The sequence below is a fragment of the Camelus dromedarius genome, chromosome 24, assembly GCF_036321535.1.
Source record: "Camelus dromedarius isolate mCamDro1 chromosome 24, mCamDro1.pat, whole genome shotgun sequence".
In the NCBI taxonomy this organism is placed as follows: domain Eukaryota; kingdom Metazoa; phylum Chordata; class Mammalia; order Artiodactyla; family Camelidae; genus Camelus; species Camelus dromedarius.
This window is the reverse complement of record NC_087459.1, coordinates 20,384,473-20,397,375: the sequence shown is the minus strand read 5'-3', so window position 1 is coordinate 20,397,375 and position 12,903 is coordinate 20,384,473. Positions and strand designations below refer to the sequence as shown.

Genomic DNA, 12,903 nt, shown 5'->3' with positions numbered 1-12,903 from the left:
GTGTTTCTAGTTCTCTAGGGCTGGCCTGATTTGAGGTAAGCTGGTATTTTAAGATGCAAAGCGATTAGCGTATTAGAAACTTCTTGGGATTGCAAGAACAGGCAGTATTAGCTTGTTCAGCCTAGAAAGTTTGAATCCTACTGCTTTTGTTTATTCCTTCCTTCTTTCTTCCTTCTTTTCCTCCTTCTGTTCTCCCTCCCTCTCTTCTTCAAGCACGTTGATTAATCTCTCTAAGCCTCAGTTTCCTCATCTGTAAAATAGGAATAATAACAATACCTATGAGAATTTTTCTGAGGACCAGAGAAGAAACTGCATATGAAGCATTTAGCACAATGTTTGGCACATACAAAGTGTTCCCTAAGTGATCGCTGTTGTTACGATTATTATCAGCTGTGTGTCTTTTAGCAGGTTACTTAACCTTTCTGAACCGTAGGTTTCTCCATCAGAAAAGTAAGCTCACACCATTCATTGCACCAGACTGTTCTGATGTCTGAAGGAGATAATTAGATATTATTTTTATTTGTGCTCAGTGAATGAATAAGTGAATGAATGAATTCTGAGACTCGTGTATTAGTCAGGGTAGGATCCCTGCAGTAACAAACTACCCCCAAGTTTTGGCTGGACACAAGTTTATTTCTCCCTCTCACTGCATCACAGTGTAGATGGACAGGAGGCTCTGCTCCACGCTGTCATTCAGGGACCCACTGCTTCCAGCCGAGGCTCCACCCCCTGCAGGGCCCTCAGAGTCCTCACCCTTCAGTCCACGGATGGGAAAGATGGTGATGGATCTCATGTGGGAGATGTTTATGGGCTAGACCTGACCAAAATCACTTCTGTTCTGGTTCCAGTGGCCTCTCAGTACAAACCTGGTTGCAAGAAAGGATGGGAGATGGTCTAGCTGTTTGCCCAGGACAGCAAAGAGGATGATACCTCACCCTGGACTGAGGGTCCTAGAAACCTCAAAACTGAGGACCACCAGATGTGTCTGAGACTCACAAATAATAACAAATGAATGTGACTTGATATCACAACAGGTTAAAGAGGCAGGGGAAGGTTGGAAGAGGAAAGAAGGGAAGCATGTTCAGAAGAGCATGGAGCCCTGTGGCTCTGGGTCCCGCCTGTTGCAGCCACAAAGTGGGTCCATACCTCCTCCTCCCTCCCTCCGTCCTTGGCCGTTTGCTCCTTGGGAATCCATTAGCGAGCTCCGCCATTGTTTTTCTGATTTCATTAAAAATGCCACCAAGACACATGCTCTGCAGTCTGCCACTTCAGTCCTAAGTGGGGCATTTTTGCTAGATGGATCGATTTTTTAAATGACAGCATCTGTTTGCTTGTACACATTTATTTATAATTCTTCCCTTGGCAATTAGAGTGGAGGAATCGGTGAGCGGTAACCAGCTGTTTGAATTAGCGGAAAGGCGGGCAGTGATTTGATCTGTGAAGGAGTACCAAAGCCCTGGCCAGAAGCAATAAAAACAGAACAGATGCCCCCAGATACACCATCCCTGGAGGAGGGATTGTAAATCACATATGATGCTGGCCCCAGAGATGGCAGCTAAGCTAGAAAAGCCAGGGAGAGTAGGGGGCTGTGTCTAGCCCTCCCTGGGACTCAAGGAGGTTGGTGAGTATAAGGGGGAGGAAGCAGAGTAGCTGAAGGGAGTGGACCTCGGCGAGTTGGACCTTCGGCTAAGTCCCCATTTCACTCAGAGTGAAGCCCGAAGTCCTTACCATGGTCCACAGGGCCCTGCCCATGTGGTCCTACTCTGTGCTCTTAGTCCTGCCTGTCTCACTCGGTCTGCTCCAGACACTCCAGCTCCTTGCTGCTTCTAGAATGAGTGTGTGTGTGTGTGTGTGTTGGGGGGACAGTCCCCGTCCTCAGAGCCACTGAGGCTCTGGCTTCTCCTGCCTGGAGCTCTCCTCCTCCATCTCTGATTTCCCACGCTCACTGCTTTCACCTGTGGGCCCCTAAGTCCTTTCTCAGAACCTACTAGGTAACACCGCAGCTCTAGCCTTCCTCTCCCCTGTCCGCTGGTTTGGTTTTCTCCCTAGCACTCACACCTTTCTCACATAACATGCACTGTCAATTGGTGTTTATTTTCTGTCTGTTCATAGAAGCTTTCTGATGGCAGGGACCTCGCTCGTCTTGTTCTCTGCTAAACTGTGCTTGGCACATAGTAGGTGCTCAGTAAATATTTGTGACTTAGTGAGAGGATTTTCACTTGTGGGAACACATGGCCATTTTTCTCACTCCCTCGCTGCAATCGGCAGGGAGGGGATCACAGAAAACCCAGGTCACTTAGGGTGGCTCCTTGGGGACACCAACCCTGTAGCTCTCCAGGGCATAGTGCACAGCCTGGCACACAGTAGGTGTTCATTAAAGTTGCTGAATAAAGAAATGACTGAATGGCCCAAATCAACACTTAACAATGCTCAGGACAAAAAAGAAGGCGTCATCCAGATTCCTTCATTTATTTTATTCTTTTATTATTGTTATTATTGTTTTCTTCCTTTGTCCTACACCAGCGAGTCTGACAGGCAGCACCTCTGAAATACACCTTGCATGCAAGCACCAGTCCCCAGATCCTCTGTTAGTGTCCTGGCCGGAGCCACCTTCCCCTCCTACTCAAACAAGGGCTGCAGCTTTTAACCCGGCTCCGCTGCTACTCTTGTGCCCCCTACTGTTTGTTCTCCAAACAGCAGCCAGAATGAACTCAGAAAAAGGCCAATTAGATGCTGCCCTTTGCTGTCTCACCACCCTCCAAAAGGGCCTTATAAGGAAATCCAAGCGACCCTCTGCGGCCTACTCGGGTCCTGTACACGTGTCTGGCTCTTCTGCCCTCCCTCACTGCTGAGCTGGTCCTCTTTTAAATTCCATTGGAGTCTTTGTATTTGCTGTTCCCTCTTCTTGGAAGGACTTCGCTCTGGTTGGTTCCATACTGGCTCCTTTATCAGTCAGATTTCAGCTCAAATGTCACCTCTTCGGAGAAGCCTTCCCTGACTACCCCATCTAAACCAGTAATCCAGCCCATCCCCTTGCCCCACGGAGAGGAATGGCCTGAATCCCAGTTGGGTCCCAGTGACTTAACTCCTCTTGGCGCCATCTCCTCCCATCTGCTTTTGTACCCAAAGCAGCATCATATTTTGATATATTACTTTATCTCCTTTGTTGTTCCTCCTGCATCCAGTTCCCATTTTCACTTCTCATCAAAGCAGACAGCTGTTGCCTCAGGGGAGGGATGTAACAGAAGCAGAGGAAGAAATAGCCTATAAGTCTTCCCTGGCTTTTCTTCTCTTTCAGCAGAACTTAAGAGTGTTCTCAGAAGAACTAAGAGGCTGCAGGGGATTTGTGGCATCATGGAAAGTCCTGGAATAGCAGTGGGGAGAATGGACCCCCTCCCCAGACTGCAGAGAGACATTCCTGGCTGGGGCAGGGGATGGATGAGACGGGGAGGGCTGGGGCCTGAGCAGTTGGCTCTGGGCTCTACTCCTCGGCATTTCCTGGGCAAGGTCCCAGAGAAGAGGCTGCCTCTAAGGCCAGAGACCCCAACTCAACCCTGCCTTGGGTTGAATCCTGCCCACAACTGTGCTTGGTTTTAAATGCATTGTCTTAATTTTTTTTTTTTTTTAGTTATTTGTCAACATTTGAGAGATTGGATACTTCAAAATTCTCTTGAAAATTCAGGTCCAGATTTGCAGTTTGTCTAGCAAAAGAGATCTGGCCCTGTGCTCCCATGAGGCTGCCCCACCCTTATCCGTGTGGGCCTGACATGAACTTGCTACTTTGCACTTGGCTCCTTTCCCACCCTAGTCTGACCCCTGTAGACATCTGAATTCTCCAGCTCCGGATGATGGTGCCAGAGACAGCTTGAGCGAAGTTTCTGGGGATCCAAAGCATGTTTTGAAAGCAACAGAGAGCTTCTGCTTCTGAAGGGGTCGTGCAGACAGGAAGGAAGCAAATCTCTGTGGTAACCCGTGTGGACAGTGACCCACAGCCCGCAGAAACTGACTGTAACATCATGGCACCGTGTGGAGCCTGAGAGCTGGAACCCCGCCCCAGAAGGGAGTGGGACAGTCAGGAAGGACTGATGTTCACTCTTATGCTGTTAAATGGAGCAACAAGGAGGGCAGGAGTCAGAGATCCAGTGGGTTACAGAAAGTTAAAAAAAAAAAGGATTTATTTCTTGAGCAACCCAATTTGTGGATGAGATGCAAGGTCGCTGTCACCCTTCTCCAGGGTCCAGTTGTTTGCCCCTAGAGACGAAAATCCCATTCTTCGGAGGGCTTTCTCACATAATGGGCATGGAAGTGAGCCCTTCATTTCAGCCTTCTGTATTCTCAAACTTGAATGTGCATCAGAATCATCTGGAAAGCCTGTGAAAACACAGCCATAGAGTTTCGGATTCAGCAGGTCTAGAGTGGGGCCCAGGAATTCGTCTAACACGTTCCCTGGCGATGCTGATGCTTCTGGTCTGGGGACCCTTCCTTGAGAGGCACACCTTTAGGGAATCATCTCAGTTCATTCTCACAGGGTTACTGGGTAGGGTCTATCATCTTCTTTTTTATTTATTTTTATTTTTTCAGTGTGGACAGTCTTTATTGGCAGGTGTTAAGAGTGCAGAATAGTAACAAATCCAGAGGGAGGGGAAAGGAAGTGGAGCATGGCTTTCCTCCCTGCCATGAGGACCCTATAAACAGGCCAGTGGGGTAGGAGCACTTGACTGTTTCCACTTTGGACCCAGCACCCTTTGGAGAACAAGCTCCCAGGCAGGAGGGCTCCTCATGACATGGGGGAAGGGAGCAGCACCCCAGAATATCTTCTTTTTTAAAGAACAACAACAACAAAAAAGGTTAATTTGCTCAGGGTCACAAGAGTTTGGGCCCAAGTCTGCCTACCTAAGCTCCTAACCACTGCCCACTCCTGTAAAGCCAAGTCCGGCCACAAGCAGACCTACCCCTGACCTTGGAGGGGTGATATATGTGAGGGGGGAGGAGTGGGAGGGAGTGTCTACGCCTGCCTCATCCCTCGGGGTTAAGAGAATAATAGTAATAGTGTACAGTGTTCACCATGTGCTGTGCGTCATTCCAAATGCTTTACATGTATTAACTCCACCAGTCCTCATGGCAGCCCTCTGAAGTACATACTGAGACCCTCATCCTCCCCATTTTACAGATGGGGAAGCTGGCTCCATTCCTTCCAATCAGCAGGCTGGGGAAGCAGGTATGCTGACTTGGGAGGTTGTGATGGGTGGGGCCTGGAAGTAATGACATCACTTCTGCTTGCTTTCATTGGCCAGAGCTCAGTCATATGATCACACCTGACTGCAAGGAAGGCTGGGAGATGTAGTCTATTTCTGCACCCGTGGGAAATGGGAAATGGGATTTGCTGACTTCTAGGCAGGGCTCTGCCTCGGCTCTTTCATGCATTAATGTTATTTAAACCTCAGAAGGAGACGTTATTAGCAGAGATGCACAGTGATATGATGCATATCTTTTGAGTTATTCTACAGAAATTAAGACCCCCACCTGGTGGAGGGTAGTGACTCCAGGCTGACCACAAGCAGGTGAATCCCAGACTGGTTGGAACCAAAAGGTTGATGATGGAGATCCCAAAACATCACCCTGTTACCTCAGCATCAGCCAATTAGAAGAAGGCCCATGAGTGGATCACGCAACCTAAGACCCTCTTCCTTAACTGTCTTTAAAAACCCTTGCCTGAAAGCCATTGGGGAGTTTGGGTCTTCTGAGCATGAGCTGCACATTTTCCTTGCTTGGTGCCCTGCAAATAAACCCTTACTTTGCTGAAAAGACCCGCCATCAGATTCTAGCTTTCTGTGCTGTGGGAACATGAGCCCTTACTCATTACACTACGAAAGGAAAGGGAAAGGCAGAATGTGGAAGCCAGGGACAGTGAAATGAACATTGTCAGCCAGGCCCCGTAATCCAGGCACCAGAAGCTACATTAGAGGGACAGTAGCTTCTGGAATGGTAGCGATGGGGCCTGGAACCTGAAGATGGGGTGTCAAGACCTTTGCTGCCATTTTTAGCTGTGGGCTTTGGGCAACTCACTTCTCTTTGAGCCTTGGGTTATTGTAATACCAGGATTATTTACCAGGTTATTTGTGAGGGTGAAGACGATAAACAGCTAGTCTGGGAAGGGACTCAGTACATATTAATTCAATCTGAATTAAAAATATGCATCTGGGCATCAAATTTACTGCACATTTGAATCATCTAGGGAGTTTTATTTTATTTACGTATTTTTAAAAATAAGGTATTTTTCAAGTTTGGTAATATCAAGAACGTGTAGTAATGTGGGGAAACAGGCACTCTCAACTTTTTTTTTTAATGGAGGTACTGGGGATTGAACCCAGGACCTTGTGCACGCTAAGCTCTACTTGTGCATGCTCAGCATGCGCTCTACCACTGAGCTATCTCCCTCCCCCATTCATCGAAGGAGTTTTGAAAAATGTCCAATGCCAGGTTCCTACCTTAAGAAGTTCTGATTCCTTTGTACGGGGTGAGATCAGGGCATAGGTATTTTCTAAAACTCTCCCAGGTCATTTTAATATGCAGCCAGGTTGTGAACACCCTTCTATGATGCTGACTTTTAGTCAGAAAGGACCAAACTCGTATCTTCTCCTTAAATAAGGAGGGAAGGGGTCCAGAGTCTCTGGTTGGGAGAAAGCCTTTAGAATTGGGCTGGGGTTGACCTTGAGACCCTTTGAAGGAGCCATCAGCCGGGTGGGCGGGCCCAGAGCAGAAAAGGCCTGGTACATTTCATGCTTCATTTGGCTAGAAGGCCGCACAGAAAAACGTCTGTGCTTCAATCCACCTGCTCCCGGCCCTGGATTTTTCTCTTCTTCATCAGCTCTGCCGAGACCGGCAGGAGCCCAAACTGATAAATAGCCCCGGCCTAACTTCCAAGTAGAACAGCAAAGCATCATCATTTCTGGGCTATCACCAAGTGGAACAACTTTCCGCCAGCTAAGGTGACACGTGGAGGTTGGCATTTGAACAAGCTGCTTCGCAGGACCAGCAAGAGACAGTAAGTGCTACCTTGGGGCTATCACTCAGAGAGAGAGTACTCGCCACAAGCTCATGACTTTGGTTATTCAATTGGTGTTTCCCTTGAGGTGAGGGGAAAGGTGGGTTATTTATTCAACAGGACATTTGCTACACGACAGGCACACTGTCCTTTATGTACTGCTTTACATAGTGCTTTGCAAATGTTAACTCAATTAAATCCCCACCGCCACCCTATACAGTCGGAACTATTATTATCCCCATTTTACAAATGGGGAAACTGAGGCACAGAGCACTAAGTAAATTGCTCAAAGTCCCATAGCTGGTGTGACCTGGTGAGTGGCAGAGCTGGGATTCAGTGGATGCCGTGGCCTGGCTTCAGCATCTGGGCTCCTAACTGCTATCCTGTGCTTAGCGTGACCATCTGTTTTGGTTTTCCTGGGACTGAGGTCTATCCCAAGATAGATGCTGGACTTTCAGTGCTAAACCCGGGACAGTCCTGGATGAATTGGGACCATCTGTCATCCTAAGGGGGATGCTTCTCGAAGTTTTGTTGCAGATGAAAGATGGTTGGTGGTGAGGATGGAAGCCCCCTACTCACCAACATGCCTTCCACCTATATTTCCAGATTTTCCCCAGTCCTGTAAATAAAATATGTCCAGCGCCGTGTTGGAGGGTAGAAAAGACAACCATGGCCCTGCATTCCTGGAGCCGGCATGCCCCTGGAGGAATAAAGATGACAAGCAAGTAGATACACAAATACATTGGATACTTTCAGATTGTGATGGTGCTTTGAAGTGAAAGACATTTTTAGAAACGGGAGTTAAGGAGGGCACCCCCGAGCAGGTGGAATTTGAAGTTTGCTTTACGGCACTTTTACGCCCCTACTTTCCAGAAGTTTGCTTTACGCCACTTCACTTCTACGAAGGACCGACGTTAGTACCTGTTTTTACTAATGGACAAAAGTCCGAAGAGGATTTACTTTTACTGAAAAAAAAAAAAAGGCGAAAAATGAAAGTGTTATTCAACATTTGTTTTGCAACGAGCTGAGCTGTTACAGAGGCGTGGAGCGGCCCCAGCAGCCAGAGCGGCACCGCCACGCTCCTTCCCCGGGAACCACACTCCGCACCTCGGCATCCAGCCGCCACAGCTTCGAACTGTGTCTGCGAGTATCTGTGCTTTATCACCATATCCTAAGGTAAGTGCTTCTTTGCTTTATGCCATTTCGGCTTACGGAAGCTTTCGTAGGAACGCTCTGCTTTCTGATAGCTGGGGACGTGGATATTCCAGGGGAAGAATGATCCAGGCAGGGGGGGTAGCAAGTGCAAATGGCCTGAGGTGGGAACAGGCTTGGCTTGCTGAAGGAATGACAAAAAATGAGCAAGAGATGAACATGAGACGAGGCTGTGACAAGAAATCTGGATAACAGACTAAGAACAATGGGCAGCCACTGGAGGATGTTGAGCAGATAAGTAACTAGATTTGAGTTGCATTTTGCAGTAGTGGTTCTGGTTGCTGTGGGGAGAAAGGATGATGAGGGGTTGGGAGGAAGCAGGGAGGCCCATTAGGAGGTCCAGGCAGGGGTGAAGATGGCATGGAAATGGAGGGAGGAAGGACATCTGTGCATTTATGAAACCTAATGTGGATCAGTCTTACCCCTAGGAAGGGAATTCCAGGGCAGATGTCATGGTTGTGCTTTCCAGCTGAAGTGGTAGTGTGGGGGTGGGGGAGGGGTCCCTATCCTGGAGGACAATGAGCTTTTTGACCTCCAGTCACCAAAGGGAATGGAACCAAAATCCTGTCAACGAGGCTGATGATATCGATGCTCTGGGATTCTTCTTTCCTCTTCTCCATTATCTTCTCCTTTATCTTCTGTCACTGACGATTGTCACCACCTCCAACACCACCACCATCCTAGTATAACCAGCCCCGTTCACCAGGCTCTACCATTCACATCACTGGCCTACTGTCCTTGTGACATTGTGACCATAGCGATGCCCATCATCCATGATATCACTACCATCACCATATATCACCATCACCAAACCACTGCCACATCACCAAACTATCAGCACCACCATGTCTGCCATCAGTATGACACTGTCATTACCATTCCTGTCACCGTTATCCATCCCTCCAACACTGCCCCCATCACCATCACAATGCTGTGAGCCTAGTTGCCATTATCACAATCCTCCACTGTCACCAGCACTTGACTATCCTTGTCGCCACATCACTACTGTCACCACCACCTCTATCTCTACCACCACTGCTTTCATTGCCGCCATCACCCATATTTTCATCACCACCAAAACAACTCAGTACAAGTCACAGGTACTTTACGAATCTCCCCTGTATTTTAAGCTTGTGTTAAATGCCAAGGTGTGAGCATGACTAAGAAGGGGACTGTGATTCGTGCTCACCATCATTACCGTCACCAGTTACTAGAAGAACCCCATTGATGCCATATTAATCATTATCCCTGGCTAAACAGTTGCTTTGAACAGAATAGCATCTTGTAAAGTTTGTGCGCTCGCCTGATATCAGGACATGTCCTGGCTCCAGCTTTTCCTCCTGCTGTCCCCCAGCCCAGTCTAACCCAAAGATTCTTGTTGGCTTTGCCTCGGGGTCCCCAGATAGCCAGATAGGACGCTTCCCTCTCTCCCATCCTTCTCCAGGCCTCTTCATGCCTGTCTGACCAACTTGCTACTGGACATTAATGCTTCCTAGCCCCAGAGGGTGATACAATTACTATCACATTAGGTGAGTTTTATAAGCCTTAATTTAATGTCGCTTGGCTGAAAGCAGAAGGTAGGAGAAATCTGGTTCCCATCACCAAGGTTATGCCTCTGGAAGGCTGTTGTCTTTTGGAGACAGTGTGGGGATTCTGAGGAAAATGATCTTTTGATGAGGTGAAATGAGAAGGAAGAGGTACCTGGGGGCCTTATTTTGGCTCCAAAAGACCAGTCAAAAGGAGATTTCAATCCATTTGAAGGGTCTCTGGTTGCAGAATTGGCATGCTTCACGGGCTTTTCTTGGCTGTCTGCACCCTCACCCAGGCCCCTGTCCCTCCACCCTCATCGTGCTCTGATGTATGACTTCCCAGCTGTGTGATTGTGGGCAACTAACTTGACTTTTTTGTGCCTCAGTTTCCCCAGCTGTAAAATTGGGATAATAACACCTCTTCTGCTTATAGTGAGGGTTACATGCGATCACTCACCTAATCCAACACAAAGTGACTGCTCCATAGTCATGGTCATGGCAATAGTAATCGTACTAGCACCCAGATTCATGCTGCTAATTATAGTGATGACTAATGGATTTAGGGGCTGATGACTCAGTAGTCCCAGGGCCATTCTAAACACCTTGAGTGAGTTAAAAATGATCATTTCCATTGTTCTGTGGCTCTTACAGCCAGGCCACTGCTGGAAGGGGGCTTGGAAGAGGCAGTGCAGAGATTTGGGTCCAGTTCCTGTTCTGCTGCTTCATAGCTGTGTGACCTCAGGCAAGTCCCTTTACCTTTCTGAGCCTCAGAATTTGTAAAGTGTGGACATTCACAGGGACGGCCTCATAGAACTGTGGTGCTGGTTAAATACCCAAGTGTTTGGCACAAGGTCAGTGTGTGGTGTTTTTTGGTTGTCATGGTTAATTAATCGGTCCACCAAACAAATGTGTCAGTGGTTCTGGTGGATTCTAAGTGGATTCAGACATGTCGAAATGTGCCAGGAATGCTGGTGTAGGCGGGGCACCCATCTGTGTTTACAGGAAGATAGAGAGACATCTGGAGAGCAAATCTCTCAGGCTGAACAAGAAGCAGGGCCTGGACTAGGGTGGCAAAGGAGGTACCCATGACACCCAATTTAAGGAGACCTTCATGCCCAGGTGCCAGCCCTGCCCTTCCACATGCCTGAGAGTGAGCGCCTCCTTAACTTTTATCCTGAACTCTACGCTTGCCTCACCCCTCCTGACCCTGGAAAGAAGCCAGACTGGTCCCAATTGCTCCAGTGGTAAAAGGGGTCCAGGATCCTGAGTCCAGAGTGTCATCATGACCTTGTAGAAGCCACCAACAGGAGCCAAAAAAAAAAAAAAAGATATTACTACAATGATGTAGCAGACACCTGTCTTGCTCTGTGATTTCTTTTGATCACCTTTGGGAAACTGTCTTCCTTCGTAGCTCTGCCTCCTGAAGACAGAAGCCAGGGGTGCTTCCTGGCAGCCCCCCACCCCCTGCAACTGAGGTGCAGACCCCACTCTCGGGACAGGGGTAGGAAGGTTCCTGGCAGGAGTGCCGCGGGCCCAGCCCCGAAGCGGGAGGGGGCGCTGCAGGGTCTTTGCTGTCGTATCCTTGCAGGGGCTTCTGGGGACTCTTCCTGGCTCTGTGGGCTCCAAGCTCAATTCTCCTCCAGCTCTTCTGGAGACTCAGTGACTGTTGCCTGATAAATGCCTTTATTCCCCCAGCCAGCTAGAGTGGAGCCTGTTGCAGGCACCCAAGAGCCCTGGTGAGCGTAGAGGATACGGAGGCCTCGTGGAAATCCTGCCCTCATGGAAAGGGCAAGAAAGGCCTGGAGCTGGGAAGTGGACCTGCGTCAATCCGCCTCTCATCTCTGTTTCTCTCTGTGCCGGTGCACTGATGCGGTTTCTCGGATTTGTGGTTCACGTGGGGGCCGTAGTTACAAGTTCCAGCCCTCCCAGAAGTAGACCCCATGTCTCTCGGCCCCAGCATCCAATTCTTGTGCGGGGTACATCTGATTGGCCCAGCGCGGGTCAGCTGCACGTGCAGCGGCCCCCTGGCCGTGGCCGGGGGCGGGGTCACACGGTACACACGCCCTTGCCAGGGCCCCGCCCTTCGGGAGCTCTCGGGAAGGGGAATTCACTGGGAGCTGTACAGAGATTCCCCAGGATCTACCGTAGTCAAGAAAGTGTCTACGGCGGGAGCGAAGGAGGCCACTCAGATCTTTTTGGTGGCTCTACCCCGCGGGAGCCTGTCTCTGTGCAGGGTTGGAGATGGCTGTAACTGAAAACAGAAAGAACTCTTTTCTTCTGGAACACACTAGGCCCAAGTGGCTTGGACAGGAGGCTGCTGTAACAGTGAATTAAAAAAAAAATCTATTTTCCTCCATGGCTTCTCCCTCTCTGTCACAGTGCACACAGCAGTGACGCCTGGAGGTCTGGAGTGGTGGGGACATTGGTGCCTGGTGGGGCAGCAGCTCCTTCTGGTGGGCTCAGATTTTTTGTGAGTATATGTGAGGACCTTAGGAGAATCCATAAATACCGCTGATGGAAAAACAAGACTCTTGAGGCAAAACGTTCTTGTCAAACCAGGTAAACCCAAGTCACTGCTGCTGATCAGGCAGATGGGCCTGGGGACCCCCAGGTTAGCTGATCATTAGCTCAGCACCTGTCGCATACCAGCCATGAAAGGGGGGATGCCTGCCGTCTTTCTTTATCCATGGGAGCGTACTGGGCTCTGAATAGATGCAGAATTCAGAGCGAGAGGAACGAGAGCCTTTGGGTCTGTTTTATAGAAGCAAAGTGAAATGTAACATTTCATAGAATCTAGACTTTCTGAGGGAGAAAATACCATGCTCTTATGAAGAGGAAGCTTGACTCAGAGAAGCTCAAAACACACCCACATGGGGATAGCCTGTCCCTGTGTGAATCCAGGCAGGTGTGAAGAGGAGCACAGGCCCCTTTCCCTTCCCGCCCAGGGCCCCACCTGCCGGGGGTGGGAGAGTCTGGGGACGTCTCCTCACCGTGGCTGCCCCAGCCTTGTCTTCAGGCTGGTTCTCTGTCCCCAGGCCCCCTCTTCCGTATCTGGGTCTCCAAGTTGATAACTGACTTCTCCTGCCTCTGAATGTTTAACTATGCTGAGCCTTTTTC

At 49.1% G+C, this 12,903-nt stretch overlaps 1 long non-coding RNA gene across 2 annotated transcripts in view; it reads left to right on the top strand.

The window, feature by feature from the left end:
* Positions 1 to 12,903, top strand: part of LOC116147200 (uncharacterized) — a 129,884-nt gene that overhangs the window by 9,978 nt on the left and 107,003 nt on the right. The window contains exon 5 of one of the 2 annotated variants that reach the window (XR_010377686.1): positions 5,171 to 5,225. The exons of the other annotated variant lie outside the window; for it this stretch is intronic. This is a non-coding gene — a long non-coding RNA (uncharacterized LOC116147200). Of the gene's footprint in view, positions 1 to 5,170; positions 5,226 to 12,903 lie in introns of those variants that run through there. 2 annotated transcript variants of the gene reach the window in all.